This window comes from Lolium perenne, chromosome 7 (genome assembly GCF_019359855.2).
Source record: "Lolium perenne isolate Kyuss_39 chromosome 7, Kyuss_2.0, whole genome shotgun sequence".
NCBI classification, from domain to species: domain Eukaryota; kingdom Viridiplantae; phylum Streptophyta; class Magnoliopsida; order Poales; family Poaceae; genus Lolium; species Lolium perenne.
Window position 1 is genome coordinate 173,232,163 of NC_067250.2, and position 25,020 is coordinate 173,257,182.

The 25,020-nt window shown below is 46.9% G+C and overlaps 1 long non-coding RNA gene across 5 annotated transcripts; it reads right to left on the reverse strand.

Moving 5' to 3' along the window:
- Positions 1-29: 29 nt before the first annotated feature.
- LOC127301087 (uncharacterized) lies at positions 30-25,020 on the reverse strand. 5 transcript variants are annotated; one of them, XR_007851844.2, is made up of 4 exons: positions 24,305-25,020; positions 20,868-21,781; positions 2,210-2,302; positions 30-2,128 (listed from the first exon to the last, which is right to left on the reverse strand). It is a non-coding gene; the product is annotated as an uncharacterized lncRNA (long non-coding RNA). The 5 variants fall into 5 exon arrangements; XR_007851843.2 differs by having other exon boundaries at positions 32-2,302; positions 20,868-20,987; positions 21,296-21,781; XR_007851842.2 differs by having other exon boundaries at positions 31-2,302.

Genomic DNA, 25,020 nt, shown 5'->3' on the forward strand with positions numbered 1-25,020 from the left:
ACAAACATCAACCTTCATATTTTAAAGACGCATAGGAATATAAATATTCATCATTGAATATGTGCCACATCCGCAATAACAAGCATAATGGGATTCATAGACTTTTATATAAAATTACTACCTCTCAATCAAGTCTGAGTAATGTTCCTCAATAGTATCTCATTTGCCTCATTATATAGCGAGAAGAACACAAACTAGGTTAAACATCTAGTATCATTTCCCTAAGTATTAATGAAACTATGCATAAGCACTTGCTATTGTTAAAGTGCACACATAAATATAGCAAAGGTGTCATACTTCTTTTATATATTCCCACCTAAGCATGCAAATTATTTATTATGATGGTCTCATTTATTTCAAAGCAAAACTAGACATAACAGTAATAAAGGACGCTCCAAGTTTTTGTGATCATTCTATGTTGCTCAAAAAATAAAGTTTAGGGGTGTGCAAATGGAGAGTTTAGGATGGATCCAATGGGGTGACTTTTGCATCCCCAAGCTGTCTTCAGAATTCTTGGATAGCTCTTGGTGTGGTGTTTCTCTATTTCCTGTGAAAAAACATCAACGTAAAAATTTCTCCCATTTCTTTTCTATGGAGTGACATTAGCGGTACAAAAATATCATGCTTGTTGCCATATTATTCAAACACAAAATTATTCCTTTATAAACCATAGATAAAATAATTTCCTACACATTCCTAGCAAATCAAAAGATTCAATAAAAACATTTTTAAACCCAAAAGAATGGTCCAAACATTAGGGGACATAATCTGTCAAAACTTTTAGCAGCAGCAAAACAGATTTTTTTTTACCACTTAGACATGTCATGAAATTTTTTCAATTTTTGTGCATATGTAGGATGAAAATTTAAACTTCAGATATTTTTTCAATATTTTAGGAGTTGCAAAAAAACCCAGAAAAATCGTGCAGTAAAAAGTATAGTGCAGAAATCAGAAACTCCCATTTTGTTTCACAACTTTAAACATCCAAATGGGTAAAATTTGGTACTTTATTCTTGGAACATGCAAACTTAAGCTAAACAACATATTATAATAGAGAATAAGTTCTTAAACTAACAAACCAATTAAGATCATGGTTTCCACAAATAATACAAATGAGAACATGAAGGTAAAACTAAAAACATGAGTTTGAGATGATATTACTTGAAATACTTGAAAGAAGAGGGAGATGCATGGGTATCCCCAAGCTTATGATCTTGCTACTTCTATTTCCTCTACTTATTACTCATCATATCATGTTACTCATCTCAGACAAAGAAATATTCTCATCTCCATGATTCTCCAATGCCTACAAAATGGTTAGTTTTCCAAAACAGATAATAGTTTTTACCAAGATGTAAACTCCAGTAATTATTGGGAAACCATTTTATCCAAAAAGAAAACATATACAGAAAGGAAACACTCTTTTTTATTTTTCTTTAGTGTAGTAAGAGTTTTAATGATATAGACTTTGCAATGGTTCCATTGACATGAATAACACATGCTCAAGGTCGACCCCAACTTCTCCATTGCTCATCCTTCTCATTTACTCTTCAATAGTTTACTAGATGGTCCACGCGCGTCTTGCCACGCCGACTTCCGATGCTTCAGTTAAATTACTTTGCGCGTGTTTTCCGCATTTTAACTTCAAAACCAATTTATAAATAATTAGTGAACACTTGAACGTGAGCTCTGCTCAACCATAGCGCCAACAGAAACATGAGCAGCACCAGCCGTGCACCGCTTGTAGAGAGCAGGACAGCAGCAGGAGCAAGATGCTTGGGCGAGGCGGCCACATGAGTTTAAGATGGTGTCACCTAGTCTTGCTGTGACGCACCTGAAGAAGAGCATGCTGATACAAATTCCATGTTTTGTGATTCACCGTCCGTGTAAAACTTGGCGACTTGGAAATTAATGATTTCTCGGCGAATAGAGAAGTGAGATACCACCACATCCACAACATAGCTCCTTCCAACCAGCCTCAAGATATCTGAAGGGAGTACTCGCTAAGAACTCATTGATGAGTACATCAGGGGGCTTGCCTATTAAATCCGTGGCAACATCTCCAAAAAAGAAGCATGCAATGCCAACCACCGCTTCACCATCTCCCACCTTCACACAAAGCGTGTACCTCAAAACCACAACAATAATTATGAGAATTGCAAACCATAGACAACGAACAAGGAAAAATTCATCAAACAGATGACGACACCTGAGAATGGCGCTCCCGATCACATGATCAAAACTACCAATTATGATTACTTGCAATGGCCTGCACTTTCATCCTACACCTGAACATCCTAACCTGTAGTTTGAGGCAGACATACAGTAAAACAATGTGACGTGGGCATTACCCTTCGAGTAACCAACGTTGCCCTATCCTATATTGACTAATTAGAGGCCCATGAAGACACCTGAAGGCGAGATGGGCCACTAGGTCGGTGCACCAGAAGGTTCCTTGACGGGCAAGGCAAGGAATCGATCGAACAAGGAAAGATTGGATCTAAAACTACTGTAAACCTAGTCGTACTCGGTGAGACCTCTTGAGACCTGGTCTCCTATATAAAGGCCAGGAGATGGGCTGCCGAGGGACACAATCAATCTTAGCAATCTTAGCCAGCAAAAGCCTAGAGCTAGGTCATCTTAGCAATAGCAATCTCGACGAGATCTCAGCCGAACTATTCGGCACACCATTGTAACCCATTGTCATCGTAATCAAGAACAGACAGGCAGGACGTAAGGGTTTTACCTCATCGAGGGCCCTGAACCTGGGTAAATCGCTCTCCCCGCTTGTCTGTGAACCGATGTCTCGTGTCAGCCTGCAGGATTCCATCAACCCTAAACCCCTATCGGAGGGCATTGGCAAGGAGTCCCCTCGACAATTGGCGCCGTCTGTGGGAACCCTGTCGGCACAAGATCGGACATCGGCTGAACCCGTCATGTCATCGGCAGCTTCATCAACACCATCATCGCCTCATCTGGGAAGCCCAATTCGTTTCGGCTCCTACGAGTTCACCCCATACAGCGATTCATCTCGCTCGACCTTCTCCGGTCTACAAGGCAACATGGAGATGGCTTTCGGGAGCGTCCACTACAACGTCAACTCAGAAGGAATTCTTCGGCTGCTAGAATCTCCCATCTCCAGATCGACGAGTCCGAGCGCATCATCGTCATCTACCCTTCGGCTGGCCTGACAAGCCCGCCGAGTCCGTCTGCGCCTTCGACTCCCCGTTCGGCATCCTCCATGTCGGTCGGATCCGATGATCCCGCGTCCTCGGAGCTAACCTCGTACTACTGCATGAACTGCGACACCAGGCACGGGCTGGGGTCAAGCGACACGCCGTTCATCTGCAATGCCTACTATTCATCGGGAGAGGACATCATCGACAGCATCACCCAAGGAGACACCCGAACAGTGGCGCCCCTCCATGTTTATGTCGCTAACAGGGGAGACGGAGATCGCACCCCCCGTTCCAGCAGGCGGGCTAGTTTTGAGAACAGCGCCAGCAACGACAACAGCGACCACACCATCGCAGAGGAGGAATGGGCAGCAGCCAAGGCAGCCGTACTTAACAACACACCGCTTCCGGCGGGAACCACGGTCGGCACTCTCAATGCTTACCGCTCCATATTGGAGAAAAATCGGGAGCGCCTATCCAAGGAACAAGCCACCCTCGAGAGACGCCTATCTGCGGCAGACCGGTCCAGCGAGCGACGAAGGGGCTCGCAGGGGAGTGCCTCTCGAAGTACCCACGGAGGAGGCAAATATCGATCGAGAATGTCCAGGCTTTCGGAAGATGATGCAAGGGAGATAACATCAAACCTGACCAAGTCCTTTATAACTACGAACACCGCGGGCATGCCACGGCCAAAAACCGTTGCGGGAGCAACAGCCAACCTTGCAGCATACCTCATTAACCAGAGTCCCGAAGGATCCATGGCTCAGGCTCACCGTGGTGCCTTAGAAAGTCTCGCGATATTATGACATAATCTAGTTCCCCCGAAGGAGAAGACCCTGCAGGCCAGTGGTTCAAAGCATCGCGCAAGAGACGCTCGTGACGAAATTACTCAGAGCAGGATCGACAAAGCAAGGCGACGACGCGCCGTCAGAGAAGAATTCGACAGCGAATCTTCGGATGAGACCCAGGAGAACGACGGCGAACTTAGGGGGCCGATTGTTTAAGCTACAAAATTCGGGAGGCGATGCCACCTAAGAAGTTCAAACCCACCCCTACCGACGCCGCCAAATACGATGGGCAGCAGGAGCCGAGATCCTGGATAGAAGACTATCTGCAGACAGTAATTTTGCAAAAAGGGAACCAGATAGCAGCAATGCAGTGCCTGCAGCTCTACCTGAAGGATTCAGCACGAGCCTGGCTGAGAGGTCTGCCGAAGGGTTCCATCAAGTCATGGGACGACCTAGTGGAAGCCTTCGTCGCCAACTTCCAAGCAACTTACAAAAGGCCCGTCAGGATCGAGGAGTTACGGCATTGTCAGCAAAAGCAGAAGGAGTCGATGCGCGCATACATCAGAAGATTCACCAAGCTCCTGAACGCTGCGGAAGACGTATCTATCGACAGAGCAATCGACGCCTTCAGTGATGGCATCCGACGTGAAAGCTACATAGAAGAGCTTGGGCGCAAGAAGCCGAAAACTATAACCAAGTTAATGGAAATCGCCAACAGCTGGGCCGATGGCGAAGACAACGTTCGAAAGCCACGACAGCGCAGTGACGACGAAGAGGATGACCAGCCGAAGCATGATTCGGGTGGTCGAAGGGATCGCAACAAAAGAAGGAAGAACCGCAGTTACGATGACAATAACTTGGTGGCTGCAGGTTACTCTGATCGGCAGGATGACTGGTACGATGACAGGCGAGATGATCGACAGGACGGTAATCGGAACAACTATGGGAACCGTGGCAACTATAAGCCACGACAACAGAGAACTCCCGAACTACCCTACGCCGAGCAGATCAACGCCCCTTGCTACCTGCATTCATATACCGATTCCAAGGATGGTAAAGTAAAGTCTAGCCACCTGCTCAGGGACTGTCGGCAGTTCATCGATATGCATAAACTCATCCAGCAGGCAGGCCAGCAACAGTTACCACCGCCACCACCACCACCCCCACCACAACATCAGGTCCAGCAAGCTCAACCTCATCAACCCAACGAGGCATTTCCGCCACCACGTGGGCAGATGAATATGATCCACAGGACAGGCGTTTCAAGGAGAGAAATGAAGAAGCTCACCCGAGAAATCAACCTGGCAGAAAGCGTCATGGCGAACATCCCTGACTATGTCGAGTGGTCGTCTCAGAACATCACGTTCAGTCGAGCGGATCACCCGATGACTATACCAAAACCAGGACACGCTGCCCTAGTGGTCGAAGCACAGATAGAAGGGTTCAAGATGAGCAAAGTCTTTATGGATGGAGGAAGTGGACTCAACCTGATATTCCTTGACACAATTCAAAGTATGGGGATCACCATGAGAATGTTGGAAGAATCAGACACCCGCTTCCATGGGATCCTCCCCACTTCACCGGCGCACTCTCTTGGCAAAGCGTACCTGAATGTCGTATTCGGCAAACCCGACAATTTCCGGAAGGAGAAGATCGAGTTTGAAGTCGTGAACTGGGAATCACAGTATCACGCCATACTCGGGAGACCAGCTTATGCCAAGTTCATGGCTGTGCCGCACTATGCATACCTCAAGCTGAAGATGCCGGGGAACAACGGGACAAACATCACAGTCTATGGAAGTTTCTCACGCTCGGACAATTGTGATCGTGACTTTCAAAGGATTGCTGCAAAGTTTGGGCCACAGCGAGAGACTGTCGACCCTCCGCCCAAGCTTACGATACGAGAAATCAAGGAGGAAAAACTCGACAGGGAAATCAAGAAGAAGCCAGCCAACCTTGCTCTTGAAGCCCCGGCAGCAAAAGCTTCGGCAGCACAAGCTTCGGCAGTTGTCGATGCAGAAGATATAGGAGGCAGCAAGGCACTGACAATCGCTGCCCAAGCCCCTGGCGAAATCAACAACGTTGCAGCAACCACTAGCATGACGAAGAAATCGGAAGATGCTGCTGAAGATGAGAAGAACCCCTTCCTTGACAAAGCACTTCCTTCGTTTTTAATTTTTTCCCCTTTACTTTACACAGGGCCTCCCTTTTTCGCCCTCTAGTTTCGTATTTACCCTATCAATGAGCACTTAAGTTTTGATTCTTGTTAAGCATTGCAGTAATTTAAAGCATTTATGACCGCGCCACCGTGAACCTTGCTTACAAGTAACGGTACAACGTAACGCGCGGCAGAAGATCGCGCCCCAAGGGAAAAACTTCTACGAGTGCTGCAAAGAAAAACAAGGACATTAATCCTTCCCTCTGCTTCAGATTCCTCTACGAGTGCCGCAAAAAGCAAGAGTTTGGAAAACATAAAACAACCCACGTTCGATATTTCACTTATGGAAATATCAAAGAACAACGGGCTCATTGGCAGAATCATTGCACCCGAAATATTCGGGAGTGACTGTCGAAACTTACAATCGGTTGAAAGCAAAGTTGCGCATACAACAGGTTTAGCAAAACCTGCAACACGAGCTGATCACTCATAATGATTTGCTGACCAACCAGTATACATACATATAACGGGCAATTAAAATTTGCTCCTTTAAAAATTTGCCAACGGCATGGTAAAAGTACATATTCATGTATTTACCAGATAAAAAGTTTCGGCTTAACAATCCTAACACTTGGATGGACTAGCCAATGCAATTTACAAAAGCAACTTTACACCCTGATATCACCCTTGCGGAGTTTCCCTTTCTTCAGGTACCTTTGACTCCTCCTCAAGCCTGTCGACGATTATACTGGCGGGCACTAAAACCTTCGGGTACAGTTCTTCAAAATCACCAATTGCGTTGGCGATAGATAGCAAACATGCTGAGGGATAACGAGCAAGCACAAGGGCAAGCGTAAACTTGGCCCCTGCAAAAACTTGAGCTCTCACCAGCTCCCGAACCTTCTTGGCGTTTCCAAACTCGGACATCAAAGTCAAAAGCGTGGGGGGAACTGCATTCAAAGGAAACATTGTCTTCCAAACCACCATCATAGCTTTGTAGCACTTATCAAAGAATTGGTGGACTTGTTGGACCCGATCCTGAAATTTTGCAACAGCCGAAGCCTTCGAGTGCTCCCGCCAGAAAATCTCTTCGGATGAGGAAAGCTGGGTTAAAGCATGCACCCGCTCGTGTATCCGCTTGTTCTTGATACGGGGTGGCCATCGGACACCACCGCCTCAAGACCGACAAGCCCTCCTCGTGGTCCAATGACACGAGCTCGAGCTCAAGCCCTACACCAAGAGGTGAATTCGCTCCTCTCCATGTATGCTTTTGACACCCCTTTGGATGGCTTGCTACTTCATGCCAATACCCTATGTTCAATCAGGTACATCGACCAAGAAGCGAGCCATGAAGACCAAGCCAATGGAGAGAGAGCTGGAAATGATGAAGATGGAGCTTCAGCTGCCAGGCCGGAACTTCCGCCCTCCAGGACCGGAACTTCCGCCCAGATGCCCTCCAGATTCCCTCCAGATGCCTTCCAGCGCCCAGAAGACAGGATCAGGCCGGAACTTCCGCCCCGAGGGACCGGAACTTCCGCCCACCGGAACTTCCGCCCAAGTTCCGCCCAAGTTCCGAAAGTCGGCGAAAACCCCCCTGGATGTTACTGTGGGACAATGGTGCAATTCCGGAACAAGGCCGGAACTTGGCCGGAACTTCCGCCCCGACCGGAACTTCCGCCCCTCCAGACCGGAACTTCCGCCCCTGGCCGGAACTTCCGCCCAAGTTGACCGGAACTTCCGCCCCATCGAACTTCTCAAAGACGACAAAGACTTTTCAGCTTGTAACTTACCCCTTCGCCCCCACCTATAAATAGGCTGTTTGCCTCAGATCTGAGATTAGACTTGATGTGAAATTAAACCTGAGCTTAGCTCACCCTTGTGGGAACCCTACCTAGATCTATGATCTTGTACCCACCCGGGCTCCTTATCGACTTGTCAAGATCTCTTTGGTGACTTCTACCGTTTGTTTGATCTTTTGCTTGCACTTCTACCTATTTGGTCTTTTGCTTGCACTTCTATCAACCTTCCGGTCTTTTCACCCTTCTAGATCTTGCGAGCTTCGATTTGTCGATCTCTTTGCGGGACTTCTACCGGAAGGTCTTTTCTCACAACCTCTATCGAGTAGGTGTATCGGGCCTACGAGGGAAAACCGGTTTGTGTGCGTGTGTGTGTGTGTATCCCCACGATTCCCCCTCACGTTCTTCGTGTTCATCGCGTTCATCCACCTACCCCCACGAGTTCCATCCAAATCCGTGAAGATCGGGCACATCCTTGGACTTAGTCCACAACATATGGTATCAGCAGCTCTTTGGTTGCCACGGATTTGACCCCCACATCCCCCAATTCCACCAATTTCGCCCAAAAAATTTCCAAAATTTTTTCCCAAAAAATAGCCCCAAATTGGCCTTGGATCGATCTCTCAATTTGTTGAGTTATTTGTGGTTTTGCTCCAATAGAAACTTGCCTTTGGTGTTGATCTGCAATTCCCCACCTTCCCACAGCTTTTGGTGCCAAATTTTCCTCGAATTTGAAGGATTTCGGCCCGGATTTCCGCCCAAATCGACGAACAGCCCGCAGATCTGATTGCGACCGGAAGTTCCGCCCGGAACGACCGGAAGTTCCGCCCGGGGACCGGAAGTTCCGCCCCTCAGGACCGGAAGTTCCGCCTGGCCGAAATTTTGACAGCAACCTTCGTTTTTCGTTTTGGTACTAACCCCCTTGTGTTTGGACTTCGGTTTGAGTGCCATTTCAGCTACCACAAAGCTTCCGCAACATCGACAACGACGACGGCACCCCGAGGATTCAAGCGGTTCATTTGACACCTCCACCATAGCAAGTTCAAGATCGTCGGCCACCATCATCAAGTGGTATAACTTGCTCCCAACTTGTAACCCTAGCCTCTTTTGCGTACCTTTCCTATCGAGAGTGGTTTTCTAGTGTTGCGAAGCATTGCGCAAGCGTCCCGACCGTGAGGGTGTGCGTGTGTTGAGCAAAGCTTTGAAGCAAGCTCGTGTGAAAAGATAAGCAAAAGAAGTGTGACATACTTACATAGATAGTAGTATCCTTACATAGTGAGAAAAAGAAAAAGAAAAATACAAAACGAAAAAGAAAAAGTGTGTGAGTGACACCTATACACAAAAGAGTCCAAAGCTTTTAAGCAAAAGAGAGAAAAGAGAAGAGAGGCGTCTTGCGCAAATCTTGTTGCTTCTCAATTTTGCAACCAAGCCACGGTCTCTCTTGTGTTGGCGTGACACCGAGCTAGTAGTCTTCGTTAGGACCATTTTGTTCTTGCTCATTTTCCAAGTCGCGCTAACCCCATTTTGTCCCACGCGTGTGTTCCTCATTGTGTATGCCTTTTGTGATCACCGCCTTTGACTTGTGACTTTTGGATCTTACCCACTTTTGACAATAGACTTTTCGTTTGGTTCTTCCATTTGGCTTTCCACATCCATACCTAACACCATATAGAGTTTTTGTTTTTGTGTGTGTAACCGGTTGGTCCTCAACTTGATACACCCTTTCGATTTTGGTTTGCAAGTTTTGACATTCTTGGTAGTCTTTCCTAACCACCCATCACATAGTTCTTGTTTTAGTTGTAACCATGTCTAGTGGAGAAGGGAACCAACTACCGATGACACGACACCAACATTGGATAGCTACTCAAGCCGTCCACGGCAAGCTAAATCAATTTGAAGCCATGCTCAAGGATACCAATGTCCGCTATGAAGAAAGAGCTCAAGTGCAAAGGAATGACCTCAACAATCAAGTGCAAGACCTCAATGAGAAGATTGAAACTCAAGGCAATGAGTTGAAGGCCACACTTGCCATACAAGGTCAAGAGACAAGGGAAATGAAGACGGCGTTGGACCATATCCTCCACACACTCAATCGTCAAGAGGAAAGAAGACACCACTCAAGGTCTTCGCGCTCTCATAGCTCAAGGTCAAGAGCTCCTACACCGTCTCGCCATGATTCTAATGAAGACCCACGCCACCATAATGTGGATGTCCAAGTGCTTCACCAACAAGCTCAAGAAGCGGAGCAAGCTCGACTTCGACTTGTCCAAGAGCGTCAACGCCTTGAAGAAGAGCGCCTTCACCAAGAGGACCTCAATGCTCAATTCCAACAAGAGCAAGACCGCCTTCGCCATGATCAAGAGCTAGTTCGAGCAAGGGAACAAGAGCGCCTCCGCAATGAACAACAAGCACTTGAAGAACAAGAGCGGCAACAACAAGCACAAGAAGCTCAAGCTAGAAGACAACGCCTTCTTGAAGAGGAACAAAGGCAAGCGCACCAAGGGCGCCAAATCATCAATGTTGTTCGTCCTCAACGCCCTCAAGGTCAAGATAATCGCCGCCATCATGATGATCGCCCTCATGCTAGAAGACCTCCTCCAAGGGCAAGAGATGAAGAATCAAGTCATCACCAAGCATCAAGTGAAGAAAGTGTGATGCCTCGACGCCGCCACAACAATGATGATCAAGATGAAGGTCATGGAAGACCACCTCCTCGTCCACAACATAGCAACAACAATAGAGATGCTCACGGTCCACAACATCCACCTCAACAACGTCAAGACCTTGGTGAAGAAAGACCACCTCCTAGACGCAATGATCGCAATGAAGAGGAAATCTTTGGGAAACTCAAGTTCACCATGCCTAAGTTCCATGGAGAAGAAGACCCCGATGCATACCTCTCTTGGGTTCTCAAGGTTGACAAGATATTCCGCATACACAACTTCTCCGAAGCAAAGAAAGTGGCCATGGCATCACTAGAGTTTGAAGGGTATGCAAATGTTTGGTGGGAAGAAGTGAACAAGAAGCGTGACAAGGAAGATCTAGACCCCATTGCTACATGGGAAGAGATGCAAGAAGTCATGCACAAACGCTTTGTGCCCAACCATCACAAACGTGACCTCTTCAACAAGCTTACCCAACTCAAGCAAAGCTACAAGTCCGTTGAGGAATACTACAAGGAGATGCACATGACAATGATGAGTGCAAATGTGGACGAGCGAGAAGAACAAACAATGGCACGATTCTTGAATGGATTGAACATTCCCGTCAAGAGAATAGTGGAATTCTTGCCTTACACCAACATGGTTGAATTGCTTCATCAAGCTACAAGAGCCGAGCGCCAAGTGCGAGAAGACATAGCAAGTGCAAAAACAAAGTCCTTCTTCGCCGCGCGCAATGCAACAAATACCTCCCCAAGCATCAAGAACACAAGTGCTATTGCTCCCAAGGATCCTCCTAAGCAAATGAAGAGTGCCTTCAAGACAACAAGCTTCAAGCCGGATCAATCAACTATGTCCTCCAAAGCTTCCACGGGATCTAGTAACATCACATGCTTCAAGTGTGGAGCTCAAGGACATAAATCCTTTGAATGCAAGAACACAAGAGTTATGATAACTCGAGATGATGGAGATGTGGAGTACTTGAGTGAAGGCGAATATGAAGCCTTGGTACAAGCCGCAACCAATCATGAAGATGATGACTTGGAAGACCAAGAGCAAGTCTTATGTGTGCATGATGCAAGTCCATCCCTTGTGGTGACCAAAGTGTTGACAACCCATGCACTACACAATGAAGATCAAAGGTGCAACATCTTCTAAACAAGAGCCGGAATCAATGGCAAATCAATAAAGGTTATCATCGATGGAGGGAGTTGCCACAATCTTGCAAGCACCGAACTATGCTCCAAGCTCAACCTCACACTCCGGAAACACCCCCATCCTTACCATGTTCAATGGCTAAGTGACAATGGAAATGTCAAGATACAACACACCGTCTCCGTATCCTTCAAGATTGGCGCCTATGAAGACACCGTTGATTGTGATGTAGTGCCCATGACGGTGTGCCACATGCTACTTGGTCGCCCTTGGCAATATGACAAAAGAGCAAGCCATGATGGCTACACAAATGCCTATAGCTTCAAGGTCGGCGACAAGACATACATCCTACGCCCAATGACTCCTAGCCAAGTGATTGCGGACAATGCAAAGGCTTTAGCGAGGGCTAAGGAAGCTACCATCACTAGTGAGATGAGTGGTGAGAGAGTGACCCACCAAAAGGAAAGTGAGCGCCACAAGCCATATATGAGTGAAATGAAGAGTGTCCTCATAGCTACCAAGAGTGAGATGAGAGAATTGCACCACAACCCATCCACCATATTGCACTATGTGCTCATTTGCAAGGGGCCATCCTCGGAGACTAACAACTTAACAACTCTTCCTTCGTCTTTGTTGTCTCTTTTGAAGGAGTTCCAAGATGTCTTCCCCGACGAGCTTCCTCATGGACTACCACCGCTTCGAGGGATTGAGCACCGCATCGACCTCATACCCGGCGCTCCTCTACCAAACCGCGCCGCCTACCGCACCAACCCCGAAGACACAAAGGAGATCCAACGACAAATACAAGACCTCCTCGAAAAAGGGTATGTTCGTGAAAGCTTAAGCCCTTGTGCGGTTCCCGTAATCCTTGTGCCTAAACCGGATGAGACGCAACGGATGTGTATGGATTGTCGCCCCATCAATGCCATTACCGTCCGTTACCGCCATCCCATTCCGCGTTTAGATGACATGCTTGATGAACTTAGTGGTGCCACGATTTTCTCTAAGATTGATTTGCGTAGTGGTTACCATCAAATCCGCATGGCTATTGGTGATGAATGGAAAACGGCATTCAAGACCAAACTCGGTCTCTATGAATGGCTCGTTATGCCTTTCGGTCTTTCCAATGCTCCATCTACTTTCATGCGCCTCATGAATCACATCTTGCGTCCTCTCATTGGCAAGAGCGTGGTTGTCTACTTCGATGATATTCTTATTTATAGCAAAAACCTCGAGGACCATGTGCAACATGTGAGAGAAGTCTTGTGCATCTTGCGACATGAAAAGCTTTGTGCTAACCTCCCTAAATGCACATTTGCTCAAAACAAATTGGTTTTCCTTGGCTTTGTGGTTTCCGCTAATGGTATTGAAGTTGATTCTTCTAAGGTTGAGGCCATCCACAATTGGCCCACTCCTACCAATGTTGCTCAAGTCCGAAGTTTCCATGGACTCGCCGGTTTTTACCGCCGCTTTGTGAAAGACTTTAGCACCATTGCTTGCCCTTTGAATGAGCTTACCAAGAAGAATGTTCCGTTTGTTTGGGGCAAGGCCCAACAAAATGCTTTTGATGAGTTGAAGAAACGCCTTACCGAGGCACCACTCCTTGTTCTTCCAAACTTTTCCAAAACTTTTGAGATTGAGTGCGATGCAAGTGGACTCGGTATTGGTGGAGTGCTTATGCAAGATGGAAAACCCGTGGCATACTATAGCGAGAAGTTAGATGGCGCACGCCTCAACTATCCTATATATGACAAGGAACTTTATGCTTTGGTTCGTGTTCTTGAAGTTTGGCAACACTATCTTTGGCCAAAAGAGTTTATTATCCACTCCGACCATGAGTCTTTGAAATATTTGAAAAGTCAACACAATTTGAACAAAAGACATGCAAAGTGGGTTGAGTTCATTGAGTCCTTTCCATATGTGATCAAATACAAGAAGGGCAAGGACAACGTTGTGGCGGATGCTCTTTCCCGCAAACTCACCCTTTTACTCACTCGTTTGGACATTAGTGTTTTGGGTCTTGATGAAATCAAAGATTTATATGCTTCCGATCCTTTCTTTGGCCCAATCTTTGCAAAATGTTCTAGTGATAAGGGCATCGATGATTTCTATTTGCACCAAGGATTCTTTTTCAAGGGCAACAAACTTTGTATTCCCACGTCTTCGCTTCGCCTTTTGCTCTTACAAGAATCGCATGGTGGTGGTCTTATGGGACACTTTGGACGAGAGAAGACATATGCCATGCTCTCCACTCACTATTATTGGCCAAGAATGTACCGCGATGTGGAGCGCCTTTGCCGACGGTGTACAACATGCTTACAAGCTAAGTCTACCTCCAACCCTTATGGTCTTTACACTCCGTTGCCTATTCCATATGCACCATGGACCGATATTAGCATGGATTTCGTTCTAGGCTTGCCTCGCACTAAGCATGGTCATGATTCTATATTTGTGGTAGTGGATAGATTCTCTAAGATGGCTCATTTCATACCTTGCCATAAGAGCGACGATGCTTCACACATTGCTTCATTGTTTTTCAGGGAAATTGTTCGCCTACATGGAGTACCGCAAAGCATTGTGTCGGATCGAGACGTCAAGTTCATGAGTTATCTTTGGAAGTCGCTCATGGCGAAGTTTGGAGTGAAGCTCTTATTCTCATCATCCTCGCACCCGCAAACGGACGGCCAAACGGAAGTGGTCAATAGAAGCCTATCCTCTCTTCTACGCATCCTCGTGAAGAAAAACTTGAAGTCATGGGAAGAGTGCCTCCCACACGCGGAGTTCGCTTACAACCGCGCCAAGCACACGACTACGTCAAGGAGTCCCTTCATGGTCGTCTACGGGTTTGAGCCGCTCACGGCACTCGACATACTACCACTTCCACTTCATGAGCGGACAAACATGGACTTCGACAAGCGCACCGCCACCGTGAAGAAGCTACATGAAGATACAAGGGCAACAATCGAGCAACAAGTTCTTCGTCAAGCAACACGCCTCAACATGAAGAAAAAGGCACGGATCTTCAACGAAGGGGACCTAGTGTGGATACATCTTCGCAAGGACCGTTTCCCTCAAGAAAGAAACTCCAAGCTCAAGCCCCGAGTTGATGGTCCCTTCAAGGTCCTCAAGCGAATCAACGACAACGCCTACGTCATCGACATACCAACATCCAAGTACTTGGTGAGCAACACATTCAATGTGTCCGACCTCTCGCCATACCATGGAGATGAAGAGACGTTAGAGTCGAGGACGACTCTTTCCCAAGGGGGGGGGGAGATGATACGGGGTGGCCTTCGGACACCACCGCCTCAAGACCGACAAGCCCTCCTCGTGGTCCAATGACACGAGCTCGAGCTCAAGCCCTACACCAAGAGGTGAATTCGCTCCTCTCCATGTATGCTTTTGACACCCCTTTGGATGGCTTGCTACTTCATGCCAATACCCTATGTTCAATCAGGTACATCGACCAAGAAGCGAGCCATGAAGACCAAGCCAATGGAGAGAGAGCTGGAAATGACGAAGATGGAGCTACAGCTGCCAGGCCGGAACTTCCGCCCTCCAGGACCGGAACTTCCGCCCAGATGCCCTCCAGATTCCCTCCAGATGCCTTCCAGCGCCCAGAAGACAGGATCAGGCCGGAACTTCCGCCCCGAGGGACCGGAACTTCCGCCCACTGGAACTTCCGCCCAAGTTCCGCCCAAGTTCCGAAAGTCGGCGAAAACCCCCCTGGATGTTACTGCGGGACATTGGCGCAATTCCGGAACAAGGCCGGAACTTGGCCGGAACTTCCGCCCCGACCGGAACTTCCGCCCCTCCAGACCGGAACTTCCGCCCCTAGCCGGAACTTCCGCCCAAGTTGACCGGAACTTCCGCCCCATCGAACTTCAGCACGACAGCACTTTCAGCTTGTAACTTACCCCTTCGCCCCCACCTATAAATAGGCTGTTTGCCTCAGATCTGAGATTAGACTTGATGTGAAATTAAACCTGAGCTTAGCTCACCCTTGTGGGAACCCTACCTAGATCTATGATCTTGTACCCACCCGGGCTCCTTATCGACTTGTCAAGATCTCTTTGGTGACTTTTACCGTTTGTTTAATCTTTTGCTTGCAATTCTACCTATTTGGTCTTTTGCTTGCACTTCTATCAACCTTCCGGTCTTTTCACCCTTCTAGATCTTGCGAGCTTCGATTTGTCGATCTCTTTGCGGGACTTCTACCGGAAGGTCTTTTCTCGCAACCTCTATCGAGTAGGTGTATCAGGCCTACGAGGGAAAACCGGTTTGTGTGCGTGTGTGTGTGTATCCCCACGATTCCCCCTCACGTTCTTCGTGTTCATCGCGTTCATCCACCTACCCCCACGAGTTCCATCCAAATCCGTGAAGATCGGGCACATCCTTGGACTTAGTCCACAACAGTTCTCTTCCGCACGGTTCAAAGCTATGACTGGCAAAAGAATCAGTAAAGAGTCAGACAAGGTGTTGTTGACAAAAGGGCAAAGGAATCAGGAAACTTACAGTTCAAACTCTCGGTAGCTTTATGCAGCTCAGTAAGAGTGTACCGTTCCACGTCGGCTGCAATCTCGCTCTTTTTATTGACAATGGCAGCTAAGGCATAAGTGCTGCGCAGGTCCTTTTCCATCTGCGTAACCCAATCCTTCATACGTTGGATCCGATCACTTTCAGGAAGGGCACCCGAAGAGTCATCAACAAACGAGGGCACTGGGAAGACCTGCAGGAAACACCGTTATAAAAGGATGATGGCTATGGTACAGCCGAGCATCCAAAATAACTCCCATCGGGAGAAGTGCAAGAAGAAATATCATAACAAAAGTGTGCTAACAACATTGCTAGCACGGAGTTTATTACAAGCATAAGTTTTGCGGCAGAACAATGTTTCACATCAGCTCAAGCACAAGTTTGCTACAAGAATCAAGGGACTCGGGTCTGAGTCGATAAACTGGGTCCAGCCAACGACTTCCTTGATGAAACCAGTTCAAGGAGCTGGCGGGCACAAGTAAGGGCAGACGCTTTAAAGGCGCTTAAATCAACAAGCTGCCCGTCTTGCTCTTTCGGTAACTCCTTAGTCATTTCCTCGATGTCACCCTTAAAGCCGTAACCCATCATAAGCTGGAAGGCAAGGACAACACCAAAAGTGCGTGATGTACGCTTGAATACCTCGATAACCTCCTTGGTGTCAACCGCGAAGGTATCGATCAGCTGCCCCAGGGTCTTCTCTTGCTTGATCTTGGGGAAAATCATCGAGTGCATCCACGCCAGGGCACCCTTCCCCTTTACAAGAAGCTCTCGCGTAAGCTGGTGAGAAGCGAGAATCATTGACATAGCATTTGCTGGACAGTTATTTGGAACTCTGTCCAGGGCATCAGCAGGGATGTTCGCCGTCTCTGCAGGAGAAAGGAAGAAAAAATACATTGGCAAAATGATCGAATCCATAGGTGCGTCAATCGACAGAGGTGTGTTAAAAATTACCAAGCAAGGCCAAAGAAGACTGACGAAGGACTTCATCCTTTTCGGCTGCCCGAGCTTCAGCCACCAGCCTGGATGCTTCCTCTTCCTTCAGCTTCTCTTTCAGCTTGCCTAGTTCCTCCTTTAGAGAATCGATCTCTTGGCGAGCCGCAGCAGCTATCTTGACTGCGCCATCCAAATTCGATGAGGAAGATTTGACTTCCTCTTGTAGCCGAGCCTTGACAGCTTCTAGAGAAGTGAATCGGGAGGTGAAGGCCTCCAGAGAAGAAATAACGCCTCGCAGGTCCTTAAGAGAGAAGGATAGTTCACCAAAAACTGTTAAACAAAGCACGCTCCAAGAAATCTGCATCACAATCAGAAAAAGACTTACAGAAGGAGGAGGCACGGTGGCAGTAATTGGAGAAATGTCTTTCCCTTTGGAAAGGGAAGAAGCAGTCGATGCTTGAGCCAAAGGGGCAGCCTTAGGAGCTGAAGCTTCGGAAGCCACCACGACCGGCGAGGCAGCATCAGATTTGGCCTTTTTAGACGGAGGTTCGATAAAGCCTTCGTCGCTGCAAAGATGAATGGTCGACAATGATTATAAAAAGGGTATGAAAAGTAAAAGGGCAAAGTATAACCTCTGGAAAGAAACTACTTACATGTCAAAGAGATCATCTTCATCGGCAAAGCCGCCGGTCGATCTCTTCACAGGTGAAGCTCTGACCTCCTCCGCAGCTGCATCAACAAGGGAATCACGATCAGCGTCGTCATTACGCACTGATCCATCCGCGACACCAGCGTCATCGGCTGAGGAAGGAAGGTCGGTGTGGGCAACTTCGAAATCTATCGGACCATTATATTCATCCTCTAGGCTTGTATGACCGGCAGTGTGAAAATCTACGGGGACTGAGGAGCCTCTCCCCTCAGAAGTATCATCTGGCGAATCATGCGTATTTCCAGAAACTGTGGGGATCTGTCGAAGAAAATAACAAGTAAGAACAATGGTAATTATGTCGGCTAAGAAAAAACAGCATAATAGGCACGTAAAGAAAGAAAAATACCTTTGATGATGGATGATCAACGTCAAGGGGAGCATAAGAAGAAATCAGCGGAATCGAATCTTCTTGGTTAAAGGAAGTGAGGCGACGGACTTCATCAAGCAACTCCTTTTCCGATAGATCGGCAGCATTAATCCTGGTTTCATCCTTTGGACCTGAGTACAACCACATCGGGTGAACTCTGGCCATGACTGGTTGGACTCGGCGCTTCAAGAATACCGCTGCCACCTCTGTGCCGATCATAGTTTGGCCGTCAGCCTCTTTGATTCGAAGAAATTTGGCAAATAATTCTTCGGCTGATGCTTTTTCGTCGGGTGAGAGAATATTCTTCCAAGAGTTCTTGGGTTTGGCTTCGGAAACGTCGGCATAGCAGGGAAGCCGAGATTCGGGTGACAGAGAGTCCTTGATGTAAAACCATTTCAGCCTCCACCCTTGCACGGACTCTCTCATTGGGAAATTAAAGTAATTAACCTCCGAACGAGCGACAAACCCTACTCCTCCGGTGACAAAATATCCATTACTACTGCTGTATCTCTTCACATAGAAGATCTTTTTCCACAGCCCGAAATGAGGTTCGATACCCAGAAATGCCTCGCAAAGGGTGATGAACACAGCAACATGGAGGATTGAGTTGGGGGTAAGTTGCCATAGTTGGATTTCGTACGTTCGCAAGAGATGGAGGAGGAATCCATGAGTGGGGAGTGAAAGGCCTCGGTGAAGGAAAGATAAGAACATCACAGTAAAGCCAGCAGGGGGATCAGGCCGAGAAATCGCACCTGGAAGGATCACGTCTCCCACATCAGAGGATATCAATCCTAGGCTTCGGGATCTCTTCTCGTCACGCTTGGTGACGGTTGATGCCACCCAATCTCCGGGCTTGACCGTTGAACTCGACGGCGCTGGCGGTGCCGGAGCTGGAGGTGGAGCGCTTGGAGCGCTCCCCTTCAGAAGAGAAGAGGAGGACTTGGCGGCGGCGCCTCCGCTGGTGGAACTGGCGGCGGCGCCTCCGCTAGTGGAACTGGCGGCGGCGGCAAGATTCTTCTTCTTCACCATTGTGAGATCTGATTGAAAAAGCAGTGGTGGCGGCGCAGCAGCGGCAAAGGAAGGAAGAAGGGGAGATGCTACAGAAGCCGTGGAGGAGATTGGGGATTTTTCGCCCTTTGGAGATTTTGAGGGGAAGTTAAGAGCTATGTGAGCACGTGGCGCTTGAAAAAGGGGTGGAACCGGCGGCCCATTATTCCCACGTTGTGCGAAAATCGAGGAGACACCTCGATCGCTTTGCGTGCACTGGTCAAACCCTAAAAACTGCCCGCGCAGAGCTAGGGTAAGCCCGTTAGGTCAAGTCCTGTCAATCAGCCCACAGCAGTTACACGTCAACAGTGACGTCGTAAAAAAAAACTCTAGAAGCATTCGAAGGAAAAAAATGAAAAGTTATTGGGTGAAGGACTTGAGTCTACGCACGGATTGCAAGCATCCGTACCTAGACTCGGGGGCTACTCCCATCGGGAGCGCTGACGCGCACCCGATAAAATGAAGACTCGACAGAATAAGCAGTCGAAGGAAGAAGGTTTGAGTCTGCACCCAGACTTGACAATTACTCCCATCGGGAGAGCGTGGCGCGCACCCGATAGAAGTTTTTTGCACTCCAGGATCATGCCCGGGGACTTGATTCTGTGTAGGGTAACGTTGTTTTTCCATCGACAGTTAACCAACAAAAGTTGGGCACGTTACTCATTATCCTTTGCATAAAGAAAATATATCGAATGACTTATGAAGACCTGTGGAAAACATCGGCAGAGGAGAATATTCGAGTGGTACAACTTGAGTCTACGCACGGATTGCAAGCATCCGTACCTAGACTCGGGGGCTACTCCCATCGGGAGCGCTGACGCGCACCCGATAAAACGAAGATGGAGCAGATTCAAGATGAACAAGGACAATGAAGGAGAAGAACATCAGGAGAAGACATGCATTAGTCTCTACCCGAATTATCTTCGGCTAGATACTCGGGGGCTACTGACGTGGGCATTACCCTTCGAGTAACCAACGTTGCCCTATCCTATATTGACTAATTGGAGGCCCATGAAGACACCTGAAGGCGAGATGGGCCACTAGGTCGGTGCACCAGAAGGTTCCTTGACGGGCAAGGCAAGGAATCGATCGAACAAGGAAAGATTGGATCTAAAACTACTGTAAACCTAGTCGTACTCGGTGAGACCTCTTGAGACCTGGCCTCCTATATAAAGGCCAGGAGAGGGGCTGCCGAGGGACACAATCAATCTTAGCAATCTTAGCCAGCAAAAGCCTAGAGCTAGGTCATCTTAGCAATAGCAATCTCGACGAGATCTCAGCCAAACTATTCGGCACACCATTGTAACCCATTGTCATCGTAATCAAGAACAGACAGGCAGGACGTAAGGGTTTTACCTCATCGAGGGCCCCGAACCTGGGTAAATCGCTCTCCCCGCTTGTCTGTGAACCGATGTCTCGTGTCAGCCTGCAGGATTCCATCAACCCTAAGCCCCTATCGGAGGGCATTGGCGAGGAGTCCCCTCGATACAATGATCAACCCAAAATGAACATGAACAAAGGACAAAGGAAACCAGCATATACCATGGCCTCTTTTCGAATGAGATCTGCAAGAAAGTCCATAGAAGAATTTTCAACATTAAGTGCAGCAAGGCGACGACCCTTTTGCGTGAGGCGTTCAACCATGTAGTCAGGCCCAGTGACCTTCAAGAATTAAACAGAACATGTAACAATACCACAGACAGGCATAGTAACACATGCTGAAAATATCTAAAGAAATCTAATTCACAACAACCACTGTTTCAAAAGGGCAGAAACATGTGGATCCACATGATTAATAAAAATCATCGAGCCATATCTTGGGGTCAAATTAAGCATGGTGCACACAACGAAAACATACTAAGGAGCATTTTTACAAACAATGAACTAACAAGTCAATACCTTTAAAGTAGTAGAGACTAAACTGATTAAAACAAAATAGAAAAGATATTAGTAAATCCGGTAGAACATACAGTCCTGCAGCTTGAAAGTGCAGCCCAGTATGAGAGGCTCCATGTTACTCCTACAAATCAGTTCATCCGCATCAACCTGCTTAGCAAGCTCTCCCCGTAGAACAACAATAGCGGTGAGTCTACAAAAAAATCAAAAAGTAATGAGCCTCCAGCCGTCACGACCAGAGAATCCGAACAAATGATCTTCGTACATGTAAGATTGCCGGACAGAGAAGAATAAAAAAGTGCCTGGAAACATGGTAGCAACTAGCTGAAAAGAGCTAGTGAGCAATTCCTCCAAAAGTAAGCAAGAATCAAGCAGCACAATATGGCCATCCATATCCGGAAGGAAACGACATTCCAGAAAGAAGGCAATAGCTTTCAGTAGTAAGATGAAAAACAAGAATGAAGAAGCACATCTCTAAGTAAGCGGTCGAAGCACTCAAAAAGCACCTCCTATGAGTCATCGGCCCCTCATCCCCTATATATCCCAAGAGTCCGGACGACCTGAAACAAAACACTAACTAATTATATGTCACCCCAGTGACAACATACAGAGCTGTATATCAACATATGACGGTCTAACTCGGTAAAATACATATGGTTCTTTATGTCATATACACCTATGGCACAATTGACTTTTGAATAAAACCTAAATGAAATAAATCGAAGAATACAAAGGAGTACAAATCTTTCTCGAAAAGGATAAATAAGCATTCCAAAGCATGCAAGATAAGGCAAGTTGCATTTTACCGTGCAAATATTATGAACTGGTCAACACTTTTTTGGCAGCATACTTGAGTGACTTTGTAGCCTCTTAAGAGTCAATCTATTTTATCTATACTCTAATAGGTTTGCCAATTGAACTAAATGAAATGCATTACCAATGGCTTTGATTTTTTGCGCAGTTGTGCTTTACACATGTCCGTCCTAGGGAACTATTCTATAGACCTCATTGCAAGTAATTTCCCAGTATTAGAGGAGTCAGTATGTTCCAAGGCCCATGCTATTTTCCTATAAATTTTGTATAAGTTCCTGCTACCCAGTACCTATTCTTCCTTCTCCTGCTAAAAAAGTGGATATATATGTTTGCACCTTGCAGAGTACATTTTTAGCGACACTGGAACGAATGGCTGAAGCAGAAAGTGATGACCACCACTCAAAGTGCTAATTTATATTGTAGATAATATACTTTTAGTGCCATAATAAGGAAGACGTCATGTAAGGAACAACCCAACCGAATTACAACATGGAAAGCACCATACACGATTAAGAACTAATCTTCATACTAAACCCGTGCTAGGTAAAATAGACCATAAATCTATCATAGATCAAACAATCACTGCAATCCATGCTGAACAATTAAACCTGAATGCTAAACCTGCAGTAGGAAAAATCGATCCAGGACAAAGCAACCAAGAGCCATCGCTGATACGACATGAATCTGAAAAACCGCATAGCTAAATGCATTGCATATTTCGGCTCTAGGCACTTAAATCCCTAGCTCACAAACAAAATCCGGAAAAGCATCTAGGTGTATACCAAGACGTACAACGTCCAAACCAAAAATAGCCAGCGTGCCCACACACGCCTAGAAAATAACGAACACAACAAAGCGGCGGCACCGGCCGAAGGAAGCCTAGCAAGATGTGCCCCAAATCGACGAATCCACATCAACGCGCCCCGATCACGCGCAGATCGAGCACAACCCCAAAGCAGCGACCGCACACACTCCCAGATCACTTCTCAGCCAAAAGAGAGAGCTTATGCTTGAAAGAGAAAACAGGGGAGGTCTGCATCAAGCACACGGCCTGCAAGAGGACATGGCATCAATCAGGAGAGCTAATCACAAATACAATGGACATGACTTGCACTTAAACATGATTGGATGGTCTGCACTAACTGCAGATATCTAATGCAGTGCACAACTTCAGTTTTAGTGAAGCTATGTATACACTTCCATTCAAATTAGATAAATTAATTACTCTCGTGATGTTGCATTGGCACAAAGATGAACTTCTAACCTTGGACAGACCAAATCATGTCAATTGGCACGCACAATCTATCAAAAAAAGCATTCCTATCCATCTATCAAATAAATGGCACCTTGTTCGTGGTTGCCTATAGACCATAGTCTTTACTATTATTTGTAGCTAGGTTTGGGTATCAGGCTTTCATGATCTGTTGTCTATATATGTTCAGTAGATTAACTTAGTTCCAAGTAATGAGGTTATCCAGTTTATTTATATTTCATTGTCACAACCTTGCAACTATTTGAAAAAGTTAAGAACAAACTCAAGTAGTTTTGTCAAAACAATTGATGTCACAGCTTCCAGTTAAGTTAGATAAAAATTAATTACTCTAGTAGTGCTGCATTGGCACAAAGATGAACTCAAACCTTGGATAGACCAAATCATGCCAAATTTCATGCAAAATCCATCAAAACATATTTATTCCTATCCATCTATCCAACAATTGGAACCTTGTTCGTGCTTTTGCATAGTCTTTGCTATTATATTCGTAGCTGGGTATCAGGCTCTCATATTCGATTGTCTGTATAGGTTAACATAGTTCCAAGTAATGAGATATGGAGATTATCCAGTGTAATTATATTCCATGGTCACAACCTTGTAACTATTGAAAACCTGAGGAAAGGTTCAGCTGAGTTCCCTCAAACTACTGATGTCACAAAAGTGTGATTATAGTATTACAAAGCCAAATTGTGGATTAAAATACTCAATACCAGATAACCAACTCTGCAAAAAAAGAACTATCGGCTGCTGCTCAAACTATGTGAAAAAAGTAAATTGACCAAAGCATTGGCTTGCATTACTGCAGTTATATAAAGCTGAATCATTTCTAAACTAAACCCCTCCGCTATTTATGAAAACTATAGACAACAGTTGGACTTGATCTCTGCATCATATCACACTCAAACACCAATCATCGGCAAATAATAGAGCAGTAGTACACAGTGTGAAACTTGTCATAAAGAAATAGATATTGATGTGAGGGAGGTGGTGGCCTCACCTTGTTGCACGAGAGGAATTGAAGGCACACGAGATTGCTGCCATAGCTGCAGAAGATTCAGATCTAATTACCCGTGTCGTTGTTGCGGCAGCGGCGGCTGATTCGCCTGGAAGGATAGGAGATGGCAAAACGGGTTAGGAGCGTGCATTTTGTTCCCTTCTCGAAGAGGATGTAGATGTCAGCGGCGCGGGTACAGAGACGGGGACGGCGCAACACATGCATGGACTGAGGCAACCCAGTCGACAACGGTAGTACAAACACAATGAAGATGTTGAGCAGGGCAAAGCCCGCCGTCGGCGGAAGGGCCAAAGCTAGCCGCCTCCCTTTTCTTGTTTTGAGTATGCCTTCTCTCTTGCCCTTTCCTATGAACTCGAATCTAGCCCCCTAGTGAGAGAGATCGATAAAAATCAGGCCGAGAGAGGAATGAAGAGGAAGAGACGAGGACCTAATCGAGAGAGGAGGGGTCGAGGTAGTCAACATAGAGCGGGAGGTGAATGCCCCTGTCCAGCGCTGTCGCACACCGTCCTCTTCAGCTGTGCTGCGCACCGCAAATCCCGTGGAAGCCTCCTGCAGCCCCCGCAGCTCCTCGGCGGTCGTCGCCTCCTTCTGCTCCAGGGACAACGAGTCGCTGGCGGTCTAGTGCTTCGCCGCGGGAGAGGCAAGATAGAGATGCCCGATCGGCAGATCGACACCGCCTTGCTGCGAGGAGTTCTTTT